Source organism: Urocitellus parryii, chromosome 4 (assembly GCF_045843805.1).
Source record: "Urocitellus parryii isolate mUroPar1 chromosome 4, mUroPar1.hap1, whole genome shotgun sequence".
Lineage (NCBI taxonomy): Eukaryota > Metazoa > Chordata > Mammalia > Rodentia > Sciuridae > Urocitellus > Urocitellus parryii.
In genome coordinates, this window is record NC_135534.1 from 211,288,105 (window position 1) to 211,301,638 (window position 13,534).

The window sequence follows — 13,534 nt, forward strand, 5'->3', positions numbered from 1 at the left end:
GAAGAGAAGTAAACCAAAGTCCATGTTTCTCAGGGTTTCCTCCTATCTAGGTGTGTACAGTGCATGGTGTGTTGGAAGAGCCAGGTGTCCTTTCAAGGCTTAGGGGTAAGTTGGAGCCACAGGGAAGCAGAAAGTTGCATCTAGGGTTCAGGACTGCCAGGTTCAGTCTGGGAATTTTAAGTAGCTGGTATAGTTGGGCCATAAGGATTTGACAGGCTGTTTTTGGACCTGAAAATTATTGGGCTAGGTTAGGGATCCACGTGTGCAGGCCACACACAATCTATTGCATTTTTTTTTTTAATGACTTAAAGTAAAAACTGTTCTTTGCTCGTGGAAGTAAGTTGGCCGCACCCTGACCTAGATTGTGTGCCATGAAGTGTGAGCTCAAGCTTATTGGCAATGGGGAGCCACTGAATTTATAAAGAGAATTATGGCAAGGTCATAATTTGAGAAGGCTAATTTTAACTGCACAGTATATGCTAGGCTGAAGAGAAAGATGGGAGTTAGAAGAAGGAATTGGTAGACGATTCCTTTTACCCTTGGCTTTAGGAAGGTCATGACTTAAGGTGGCAGTGCAACTTGGCACTGGGTTTGATCCTCCAGCACCACATAAATGTAAAATAAAGATATTGTGTCCACCTAAAACTTAAGAATGAATATTTAAAAAAATAAATACAAAAAATTAGGGAAGTTGTAAGTATGATAAAGATTCGAGTTCCTGTGTCCCCTCCCCCCCATCAGTGGTGAAGCGGCCTTCTCTATACTCTGTGATTCTTAAAAAAAATTTTTTTTTAGTTGTAGATGGACACAATATCTCATCTTTATTTTTATTTATTTATTTATTTTTTATGTAGTGCTGAGGATTGAACCCAGGGCTTCACGCATGGGAGGCACGCACTCTACCACTGAGCTACAACCCCAGCCCTACTCTGTGACTCTGTTTCCTACAAAGACATTCTTTTAATCATAATAGCAGCCATCACTGGGAAGTTGATACTTAGTTTTAAAAACATTTGTGTGTGTGGTGTCCTGTGCCACTATTTGTGCCACTATTTTGTGCCACTATTTTGCTGCACAAAAATATTTTCTGATTTTATTGTTGTAGATATATTACATCTTCCATTTTAAAGGAATTCCTTCTGATTCCGTTGATTTCATAGTCTTGTATTAGCTAAGTTTATGTTTGTGCACCTCAGTCTTCTCCCCTGCTATTTCTTTGTGGTAAAATATTCTTAATATCACTCTAACCCTTTTAATATTTTTTTAAGTATACCGTTGAGTGATGATGAGTGTACTTTATGTGGCATATCCATCATCGTTGTAATTTTTATTAGCTGAGGCAGGAAGCAACAACTTCTCTTTTCTCCCTACTCCCAACTCTTGGTAACCTCTAATGTTCTTTCTGTCTCTAATTTGCCTAAACTAGATATTTCAGAGAAGTAGAATTATGCAACATTTGTATTTTTGCATTTGGCTTATCTCACATAGTTTTCAAGATCCATCCCTGTTGTATGTGTAGTATGTTTCAGTACAATATTCCTTCTTATTGTAGAATAATATTCCATTGTGTGGAATATCACACTTTGTTCTTGAGGGTTGTGCTTTTGTGGCATATTTCAGTGTGAGTGTATTTACCACATTTTGTTTATACATTCACCTTTAGATGGACACTTGGGTTGCTTCTGTCTCTTGGCTATTTTGAATAATGCTGCTATGACCATGATTGTACAAGAATCTTGCACAGACCTTCCTTCAGTTGATAGATCACATGGCAATTCTGTTTTCCCTCTGTGCATCCTGCTTTAGCCCCAGTAGCCTACCAGCACCAGAGGCCAGGCAGTGGTGCCGGGCCACAGTTTGTTCTGGCATGGGACTCTATGACAGACCTGGGGATGGGCTGGTAATTGTTTTTACCATTTTGAGGAACTGCTGTATGTTTTGCACTGCAGTGACACTGTTTTACACTTCACCAACAGTATAGCTTTGCCAAAACTCACTATTGGCTATCTTTGTGATTATAGCTGCCTGGTGGATGTGAAGTGGCACTGAGTAGTGCAGATGGGGATGGGCTTGCTCTTGCCCTTGGCCACCCAGTCCACTCCTTTTGGATCACAGTACTGTGCTTCCTGGCTCTGGTTGTTTTGTTCCCTTTTCTCACAAATTCAGGAGCTTTTAAAATTCTTTTCTTGGAATATAAATGGAGTCCAGTTTACTAAAAATTCACAGGAAATTGCTAATTCTATTGAAGTACACAATAGCCAGAAATAATTAATGAGATTGATTGGTGTCTGAAAGTATTTGAAATCACAATAAAACATCGGCTGATATTACTCAAGGTGCCAGGATTATTATCTGGGAAGAATGACCAACAGTTGTAAAGAATATTTGTACGGACCTTCCCATATTTCTAGTGGTCTTTTCTCATCATGTGTTTTTTTTTTTCAAATTAACCTTTTCTTTCTACTTTGGAAGGGAGTTCTTAAAACTGAAAAGCAAGAAAACACTCTTTTTATGTGGAAGACTTGGAGCTATAGTTTCATCTCAGGCCATAATTGGCGAGTGACATCTGGAGTGATTGTCTGATGTGTTGTCAGGGCATTGTGGGCTGAGTGTGGTGGAGAGTGGCAGTGGGCCCTGGGCATGCTCTTGGGTCTGCTCAAGTGGTCCTGCCCCAGGGGAAGGTGTTAATCACTGTTGGGACCTCTGTGAGGTACCTACAGCACCATGGGAGGAGCTGGCCTGGTTTAGTGCTACAGTGGGTGGAACTGACATCAGTGCCAGCTGACAGGGAAGGGACAGGGGCACGGCAGTGACACTCTTTAGAACAAGTATTTGCAAGCTCAGGTAAGGCCTTAAGACAAGTCAGACAGGGTGGGGGTTGTGGCTCAATGGTAGAGCGCTCCCCTACCACATGCGAGGCCCTGGTTCAGCACCACATAAAAATAAATAAATAAATAAAATGAAGGTATTGTGTCCAACTACAATTGAAAAATAAGGATTTTTTTTTTTTTTTTAAAAAAAGACGAATCAGAAGGCCATATGAGAAGTCAGAAGGCCATGAGGCCCATATGGCATAGTGAGGCCAGACTCTAGAGTCGGGTGAATGTGGCCAAGGGAGTTGGCCCTTGGCATTAGCTGGACTGAGCCTCTCTGCCCACCTACCCATGAGTTTGGACTATATCCTTTAAGGTATAGAGAGAGAGCAACAGTTTTTCAGCATACCAGTTATAGGCCTTTATAATTTTTATTTTTCCAGCACTGGGGATTGAGCCTGTGAGTGTTATGCCCATAAGCTATATCCCCAGCCCCTCCTTTTGTGTGTGTATATGACTAAACACACACACACACACACACACACACACGTATGTATTTAGTTGTAGTTGAACATAATACCTTTATTTATTTATTTTTATGTGGTGCTGAGGATTGAACTCAGCACTTCAAATGCAGCTAGGCAAGTGCTCTACCACTGAGCCACAAACCCAGAACCCCCATTTTTCTTTTTATGGTCCTGGGGATTGAACCCACGGCCTTATGCATTTGAGGCAAGCACTGTACCAACTGAGCTATATTCCCAGACCCCTTCCCCCAGCCCCTTCTATTTCATCTCGTCTCATTTTTTTTTTTTTTGGTGCTGGGGATTGAACCCAGGGCCTTGTGCATGTGAGATAAGCACTCTACCAACTGAGCTATATCCCCAGCCCCTCATCTCGTCTCATTTCGAGAGGATCTTTCTAAGTTGCCCAGGCTGGCCTTGAACTTGTGATCCTTCTGCCTCAGCTTTCTGACTAGCCAGGATTACAGGTGTATGCCACTGTGCCCAGCAGTTATAGGGCTTTTTTTTGGTACTGGGGATTGAACCCACAGGTACTTAAGCACTGAGCCACATCCCCAGCCCTTTTTTGTATTTTATTTAGAGACAGGGTCTCACCAAGTTGCTTAGGGCCTTGCTAAGTTGCTAAGGCTGACTTTGAACTCATGATTCTCCTGCCTCAGCCTTCTGAGCTGCTGGAATTACAGGCATGTGCCAGTGCTCCCGGCTAGTTAAAGGGCTTTTTGAAAATAAAAATAGTAGCCAGGTGCCATAGTGTGTGCCTATAGACCCAGCACTCAGTAAGCTGAGGCAGGAGGATTGCTTGAGCCCAGGAGTTCATGATCATCCTGGACAATGTAGTAAGACACCCCCTGCCCCCCCCCCAAAAAAAAAAAAAGTGACAAAAGAGGATGGTGAGAGTGGTCTGTGGCAAAGCTGTTTCATTCATTTGGAGGAGGTATTATGAGGCTCATATGGCATAGTGAGGCCAGATTCTAAGAGATTTGGTTTTGAACAGTTTGGTTTGGGGGATGACTGACAGAGGCTTCTTGTTTGGCATATGGCAGATATTAGAAATATTTTAATTTTATTATGTGTTTAATATATTGTATAGTAATAATAGCTGATATCTATTGAGAGCATGTACATCCCCACAATCCAGAACAATTTGTAGCTTCAAATTAGCCCTTTGTTTTGGGTTATGTTAGTTGTTAGTTGCTTCCATTTTTTTAAAAGATCTTTTTAATTGTAGATGGACACAATACCTTTATTTTATTTGTTTGTTTTTATGTGGTGCCAGGGATCGAACCCAGCATGTCACGCATGCTAGGCAAGTACTTTACCACTGAGCCACAACCCCAGCCCAAGTTGCTTCCATTTTACTGAAGGGTAAACTGAGGCACAGTGCATTATGTAACCAAGATAGATTACTGCCGGGTTTCTGATTTCACTACTAAATGACTCAGGGGTCACTCCAGGTAAACTGGGCTGACTGGGCTGCATGAGATAACCACACAAGAGATGCACTACCTTTTTCTTTGGGGTCGCTGTGACGGCTCCTCTGACCTTAAGGGTCCGCAGGAAGAGAAAGAGCGAGATCATGCGCTGGCCCCTTTTATTGAGGAGAAGCTATTCAAATGAGGCAAGGGGTGAGGTTTCAGGGGGCTGAGTCTATCTTCATGATGTCCACTGTCAGCAGGTTGACTGACACCTGGGTAGGCCACACCCAAGGGCACAGTTAGAGAAGGGGACACATACAAGGCACTTCCATGGAAGATTCTATCCTAAACAGGGCAAGGGATTATATTACAAAGGAACAGGTGAGCATAGCTTCACTCATGGGGCTGTAGCAAGACACATCCATGCACGAGACACGGACCCTCGAACCCAAGAAGGGTGGGGAAAGCTCTGCCACATTTCTGTGACTGCGCGCCTCAGCACCCAACTGGGGAGTGTGACTCAGTCACGTGTAAGGTTGGTCTCCCACAGATTACACATCTAGTAAGTGGCAGAGCTGACATTTGAGTCTGATCAGACTGGTTTGTGAGCCCTGGTACTCGGTGTTACTTTGGTGTCTGGTTTCCAGTGCTCAGTGCATGATGCAATGTGGAAGGTCCCAGGCTGCCCAAGTACCTACAACCCGGTGTGTGGGTAGAGGTGGGTGTAGCTCTCCTTTTTGATGCAAAGAAGGCATGACTATCTTCTGTTTTAGATCTAGTTTTTAGTTAAATTGTTATAATACATCTACTCTTATAATACAGTTAAAATTGAAGCTTTTCATAAGAGTAGATATCTTACAACTGGGTGGTAGTTGACAGTATTTTGCCATACCATCCCTGTGTTCTTTCTACCTTTTTAAAAAAAAAATTTTTTTTTTTTAGTTGTTGATGGACATTTATTTATTTATATGTGGTGCTGAGAATCGAACCTAGTGTCTCACACATGTTAGGCAAGCACTTTACCACTAAGTTACAGCCTCAGCCCCTTTCTACTCTTCTTGATCTTTTATTTATTAATTTTTGCTCAGGTGTCTTCCAGGTGAAAATTTTCATCTTTAAATACTTGGTATATATCCTTAAAAAAATACAGACTTAAAGTCAAACACAATGCTGTTTTTTTTTTTAATTTTTAAAAAAAATTTTTTTTAAAGAGAGAGAGAGTGTGAGAGAGTGAGTGAGAGAGAAAGAATTGAGAGAGTGAGAATTTTTTTTTTTTTTAAAGAGACAGTGAGAGTGGAGAGAGAGAGAGAGAGAGAGAGAGAGAGAGAGAGAGAGAGAGAGAGAAATTTTAATATTTATTTCTTAGTTCTCGGCGGACACAACATCTTTGTTGGTATGTGGTGCTGAGGATCGAACCCGGGCCGCACGCATGCCAGGCGAGCGCGCTACCGCTGAGCCACATCCCCAGCCCGAGAGTGAGAATTTTTTAATATTTATTTTTTAGTTTTCGGTGGACACAACATCTTTGTTTGTATGTGGTGCTGAGAATCGAACCTGGGCCGCATGCATGCCAGGTGGCGCATGCGAGCACGCTACCTCTTGAGCTACATCCCCAGCCCCCACAATGCTGTTTTCACACCCTTGAAATTAACAATAACTGGGGTATCATCTAACTACTTTCACGTTTTCCCTAATTATTTTGAAATGTGAGTTTTGGGTTGTTGGTTTGCCCCCACCAGGATCCTGACACAGTCCACACTTTGTACTTGCTTAGGTTTAAGACTGGTGTCTAGAGCAACCCCTATCCCCAAAGTCTTCTCATGCCACTGACTTGGTGAGGAACCTATCAAGTGGTCTTTTTTTTTTTTTTTTTTTTTTTTTTAGAGAGGGGGGAGAGAGAGAGAGAGAGAGAGAGAGAATTTTTAATATTTATTTTCTAGTTCTCGGCAGACACAACATCTTTGTTGGTATGTGGTGCTGAGGATCGAACCCGGGCCGCACGCACGCCAGGCGAGTGCGCTACCGCTTGAGCCACATCCCCAGCCCTATCAAGTGGTCTTACAGAATGGCCTATGTTGGATTTCCATCACTGATTTTTTTTTAGGGCACAGATGTTTATGAGGCATGTTGCTCCTCTTAGAGCTAACAAATGACAGCACACTGAGCATTCCTCCCTTCCCTGGGACTGTTCATATTTTGAAAATTGGCTGAAATGAGGAAGCAACAACTGTATCTTTAAGGTTAAGCCAGCAGAGTTCTCAGTGCTACATCACTGGGCTCACATTGGGCACAGAGGTGGGCCTGGGGCTGGTAGTGTGCAGGCCCTGTTCTTGTTCTGGGTCTTCTTTCTATGAGACATTCTTTTTTGAATTTTTTATGGTGCTTCGAAAGAACCCGGGGTTTTGTGCATGCTAGGCAGGTGCTCCACCACTGAGCCACCCCTCAGCCTTCTGTCAGGTATTCTTGTGGGTCATGGCCTTGTGATTTCTAATGGAGTCCATGAATTTTCATCTTAACTTGCTCCATATTAAATTTAGAGAGAGAGGGAGTTCAGGACTTGCCTGCTCCCAGCCCTCCAGTGGAGGTAGTCTGCTTCCAGGGGATGTGTTCTGAGCTGTGTGCTCTGAGTGTTTGCCAGTTCCAGCCAGCAGCCCAGCCATAGTTCCACATGCTCATATGCTGTGCTACCATGGAGGCAGGAACTGTCCATATGGGAGTCTGGCTGACCAGGTGGAGGCCCCACTGTGTAGTAACTCCACTGGAAAGGCAGGCTGTGAGGTGTCAGGTTCAGAAAACTTGATTTCGTTAGTAAATCAAATTGGTCATTGTACTATCCAAACTTGAAACAAACTGATGTGTAAACTAGAAAATTAGCACATTTATTGGTCATAAGAAACAGGTACCACTGTCTCCATGTAGCATAAAAGTTGCTTGACTTTAACTCCTGCTGTATGTTTTGGAACAGATAAGACTCTGGCCAGGAGTCACTACACACACTACTCACACTGAGGGAGCGTGTTCACGTAGCTGGCTCTCGTGCATGAGCAGGTTTTAGTGACTGGAAAAAACTTCAACCTGCACCCGCCTTGCATTACTACCAGGCCTCTGCCCATGCTTTCTCAGTGCTTGGAACATTTGTGCTTATCAGTTTAATCCCTCACATCCTCAGCTTGCTGCATCTTCTCCGTAGGTTGAATTCCCTGAGGGTACAGATGAAGACTGTTTAGCTGGGGCCTTAGCAGCCAGTGAGCATGGAGCTTGGATTGCTGAGCGAGCTCTGTGAGCCAGACCTGTGCTGGGAGTACAGATGGCTTCCTCCTTACCTCTTGGGATATTGGCATTGGCTGGGGAAGGAGTGTTGTGCAATGCCCTACCTGATGACTTGGTGGTGAAACAATAGTGATTGTCAGACAAGGCACAGGGGTGAAGATTTTCTGGTTCTGGTTCTGGAGCCTTGATGGAAAGCCTTGGACACTGGGCTGGGCTTATCTGAAGGCTCACCTGTTGCATGGCTGGTGGCTGGAGCTCTCTGTGTGGTACAGGCTTCTCACATGTAGTGGTTGGGCAGCATTGCGTGAACTGATGTGGTGGAGCTGTGCCTATAGCATGCCGATGACTTTGGGACCTTGGTGTTAGGCAGAGTCACATCACCATGTTCTTTGTGCCCAGGCAGCTGTGAGGCACACCCAGGTAAAGGTGAGGGAATGTAGATCCCTCCTGTGGGTGGAGGAGTGTCAGCATCACAATGTTCAGGGACCTGTAGAATAAATAGGATATATGTCAGACCTGCTTTTGGAAAAATTGAGTGGCTGAAAGAGCCCTCCATAAATGCAGCAAGGATGGGTTTCTTTCTTTGCAGGGAGGCCCACCTAAGGGTTAAGTAGTATATGGAAAGGAAATCTGTTCTGGTATTTTGAAATCTCCTAAGTGTAATTTCTGGGGCTACTTTGGATATTAATTGTTTTCTCCAAATTTAGGAACAAACTTTCCTTTTTCTGCCAAGGAAAAAAACAAAAAAACAAAAGGAAAAGAAAATTTCTGAGAGCTGTTGAAAGGATTCATTCTTTTTCTCTCCGCCCCCTTTGATAATTGGGGAAGCTGGTATGTGGAAATACTTGAGATCAGAGATGGCAGATAGCGCTCTGCATCTCTGAGTTTGCTGAGCTGGAGATGCTCCAGTCTTTGAGAACTATTTGCATTTCCTGATTTTTTTGGTGCCATGACAGTTCCCAAAGAGGAAGCACACCTCTCCTCCAGACTTGTTATAGTCACAGTGAGTCTTTTTCATAGGCAGGCAAGTTTGAAGAGAGTTTGCCAGGTTTCCTTTCCAAAATGTCTTGTCACCTGGATCTGTCTTCACAGTGCAGGTAGCTGATATATAAAAACTGATCCCCTCACAAATGGCAGGATAAAAATACTTTGAGGCCAAAGTGGGAAAGAAGGGTGTTCATTCCATGCAAGAATGTTTTTTTCTTCTTTTTCTGCCTCCCACATGAGAGTCATTCACACCTTCTGTTTGTTCTGTGTACCTTTGTAGTCCTGCTGTTCTGGTGAGGAACCCGGTTTTGAGCCCTTCTGTTTAAACTGGCTCTTAAACATGAGATATGTACAGCTGTTAAAAATTAGTTTTCTGTGCATGCACAAGGGCCCTGAGTTCTTTGGCCCTGCATGGACGTGAAGGAGACTTGGGGAGGCTCTTTCTGGGGAGGCGGAAGCTGATCTGTGAGATGGTGTGGCTTTCAGGAAGGGAGGGCCTAGTCTACCAGGTCCCAGTTCCAGAGGAGGGAATACAGCCTGTGGCCTTCAGTTTTGTCTGTGAGCCTTTCTGCTTCCTACAAGGTCTGAGCCAGTGAGAACGGACCTTTAAGTTGACAACAGTAGGATTTGCAACCTATGTATCATTTTTTTTTTTTTTGGCAGTACTTTGGATTGAACCCAAGGGCATCACACATGCTAGGCAAGAGCTCACTGAGCCACACCTCTTCATTTTGAGACAGGTCTTGCTACGTTGCCCATGTGTGTCTTGAACTTGCTATCCTCCTGTATCAGCCTCCCAAGTCACTGGGGTCACAGGTGTGGCTGCTGCCCCCTTTCCAGATTATATTTTTACAGGTGGTCTCTGTGAGTTACACAATAGGCACTTGTGGCCTGTGTTTGTCTTGAGGAAGCTCCCACCTGACCTTTGGGCTGACCAGCCTGGCTGTGTTCCCACCACAGGGCTGTCCCATTGCCCAGGCACAGTGTTGTGGAGACTGGAAGCAGTTTAAAGTTTCTGGTAACTTGATGGGTTTCCTTGTGGCCTAGAATATAAGGATGCCTTCTGTGGTTAACCCTCATGGCTGAGGTGAGAAGTTCTCTGGGTCAAGTATTTTGTGCTTGCTGAGTCAGTAACAAGAGAAATGCCTCTTGAAGGCATTTGCCTGGTAGAGCCACATGCAGGTACCTCTCTGGTGGTGCTGAGAGCAACCATAGCCTCATGTCTTCACATGACTCCTACTTGCAGAGTGCATGGCCTTCTCTGAGAGCCTTTGGATGCCGCTGAGTCAACTGGGCTGGTGATGGGTCCTTTCTCTTGCATCCCTTTAACCTCTTGGTAGCATCGAAGATGCTGTGTAGAAACAGAGACTGCTTAATGGGTGCTGAGAAGAAGTCATCGTTGTCTTAGTCTTTGGTGGTACTGGGGTTTGAACCCAGGGCCTTATGCATGTGAGGCAAGCACTCTACCAACTGAGCTATATTCCCAGCCTAAGTTATCATCGTCTTAATATTTAGTTTGCTGGCAAAACACGAACTCAATTGGTCTTGTCTGGCTATGTTGTTCAAAAGCAGGGTACGCGGTGGAAAACTTCAGGCTTTGACTAGGAAAAGAAGCAAAATGACTGCTTTTTTTTTTTTTTTTTTTTTTTTTGGTGGTGCTGGGGATTGAACCCAGGGCCTTAGGCATGTGAGGCAAGTACTCTGCCATCTGAGCTATATCCCCAGACCCAAAATTACCACTTTTGAAGTGATTTCTAGATGTGTTACCCTAGGCAGTGTACTACCTGGTAGTCTTTGCCTCCTGGTGGCTGTGCCAGGGAGATTACCAAATGCTGTAGTGTGCTGTCTTCAGTAAATGCATGGGTCTGACTCACCTCTTTAGGCACTCATCCGGGACAATGGCAGGGACTTTAAAGGAGCATGAACGCTGGTAAGGGACGGAGCTCAGCAACACCAGGCAGAAGCTGCGCATACATAGAGTGGCTGGGGTAGCACCATCCTAGGGCCCAGATGTCCCTGGCAGGATTGTACCCACCTGCCCAGAGCCTGGCTCACCCCAGCCCCTTTTTGGGCCAGACAGGGCCTAGACTTAGGCAGGGCCTGAGTTTAGGCAGCTGGGAACAATTGTCTTCAGTGTTCTTTCCAGTTTAGAATTGATGCACGTCCATTGGTTCTTTCTTCTGTCTTTAAATTTTAAATTTGCAAAGTAATTTAAATATTTTCACGTGCTTGTATTCTAATACTTCTAACAGACTCTCATACATTCCTTTTTTTTTAAACTAGGGACTAAATCCAGGGGTGCTTTACCACTGAGCTACATCACCATTTCTTCTCTCTCTCTCTCTCTCTCTCTCTCTCTCTCTCTCTCTCTCTCTCTCTCTCTCTCTCTCTCTCTCTCGGTATTCTGAAGCTGTCCTCAAACTTGTGATATCCCTGTCTCAGCCTTGTCTTTGAGTTTTAGGAGTCTTATAGTGGTCATCGTCTGAATTCTGTGCTCTTTCCTTACCAGACTCTTTTTTTTTTTTTTTTGTGGTACTGTGGATTGAACCCAGCGGCCCTTAACCACTCACTGAGCTACACTCCCAACCCTTTTTATATTTTATTTAGGGACAAGGTCTCTCTGAGTTCTTAGGGCCTTGATAAGTTGCTGAGACTGGCTTTGAACTCGCAGTCCTCTTGCCTCAGCTTCATGAGCCACAACCCCAGCCCCTTATTTTTTAAAAAAATCATTTATTTAAAACTTTTTTTTTTAGTTGTAGTTGGATACAATACCTTTATTTTATTTATTTATTTTTATGTGGTGCCTCATATGTGCAAGGCAAATGCTGTGCCACTGAGCCACAATCCCAACTCCTCTGTTTTTATTTTTAATGACTGAGAGGAAAACATCTCTACAACTGAAGCTTCTGGAAGAACCCTTGTTCTTGCTCATCTTGTACCTGCCTCTGAATTTGACCCTGGCCTCCCTTGGGCTTTGCATTTCAGAACATTTTTGTGGGTGACTTTTGTCCTGGAGAGATGTACCTTGTGGGCATGAGGTGGTGGTAGTTACAAACTTTCACAAAAAACTTGACCTTTGACCTCATGGGGATTTCTTCTTGCCCAGGACCACTGTCACTTTGTGGGGGTAGAAGCCGGCTCTAGCCTCCAGAACAGCATCATTGTTCTTCCTAAGGACAGCTTTGTGTTCAGTCGTATCAGCCAGGGCAAGCACTACTGACCCGGGTTTCTTGGACTTCTTGTTTTCAACTGTAGCTCCCCAGGCCTGCAGTAGAGAGTCTGGGTGTTCTTGAGTGTGGGCACATGAACCAAGAACCAACAGCAATAGCAAGAACTCCCAAGGGGAAGCTTTTAGGTGGAGAGAAGTGAAGGCAGTGTTTGGAGAAAAGGTGGAAAGTTCACACTTGCACACGTTGGTTCCCTTCTCTCACCTGCTGTTCTGGTTTGTATTCCCACATGTGCCACTTCGAAAATGCAAGGGCTGATGCTCATGGAAAAGAGGCGGATCAAGGGTGTTTGGCCAGTGGCATTTGCCTCGTTCTCCAAGGAGGAGGTGCAGGTGTTGGGTGCCACTTAGTAGACTCTGGTCTTGGCATGGGAATGGAGTCCAGGTACTCCCACTGCCAGTGTTAAAGCTGTGTGACTTTGAGGCTTTATGTCAAGCAGGTGTGGCTCATGCTGAGGAAAAGGAGGACAGAGAAGAAGCCCAGAGTCAGACCCATTGTTATGGCCCTCACTCTTCAACCTCTTGCTGCTCTAAGGCTAAGGGACTAGCTGTGGAAGGGTCTTGACCTGTGGTCTGAGGAAGGGTATCCCTTAATCCTGGAGGTCCCTGGACTGAAGGAATGGATTTTGGACTGAATGCTTCAGGGCTGTTGGAGCATCTTGGAGCCATGGGTGGGGTTCCCAAGGCTGTGAGGGAATACCACATACTATGGGGGGAGGATATTTCTGGGCTGTGGGGGGTGGGGAGCAGGGGCTGTAGGGCCTTAAGAGCTGATGTCTAGATTGTCAGGAGGATCCCTAGCCACAGAAGGGAATCGTGGACTGTGGGGGATTCCTGGGTTATGGGAAGCGATCTCCCAGTGTACTAGTCAGCTTTTTGTCTCTGTGACCAAAATGTCTGGTTTGAAAAACTAGAGGAGGAAAAGTTTATTTTGAGATTAGAATTTCAGAGTTCTCAGTACATGGTCAGCTGATTCCATTGCTTTGGGCCCAAGATGAGGCAGAATGTCAAGGTGGAAGGACATGGCAAAGGAAAGCTACTCAGATCATGGCACCTGGGAAGCAGAGGGAGAGAGACAGAGTCTCCAGGGACAAAATATAGACAACCCAAACATGCCCCCAGTGACCTACTTTGTTTAGTCATGCACTGCCTGCCTATAGTGATCATCTAGTTAGTTGCATTCACGTTATAATATTATATTAATGTTATAATTATTAATCCATCAAATAGATTGATCATCTATTTAGGTCGCAGCTCTCAAAATGTAGTCATTTCACCTCTGAATGCTCCTACATTAAC

At 44.6% G+C, this 13,534-nt stretch overlaps 1 protein-coding gene and 1 non-coding gene across 9 annotated transcripts in view; one reads left to right on the plus strand and one right to left on the minus strand.

Annotated features, from left to right (window-relative positions):
- Ehmt1 (euchromatic histone lysine methyltransferase 1) overlaps positions 1 to 13,534 on the plus strand; it is a 155,433-nt gene that overhangs the window by 33,863 nt on the left and 108,036 nt on the right. The window lies entirely within an intron of this gene.
- Trnav-cac (transfer RNA valine (anticodon CAC)) lies at positions 10,422 to 10,494 on the minus strand. The gene has a single exon. It is a non-coding gene; the product is annotated as a tRNA-Val (tRNA).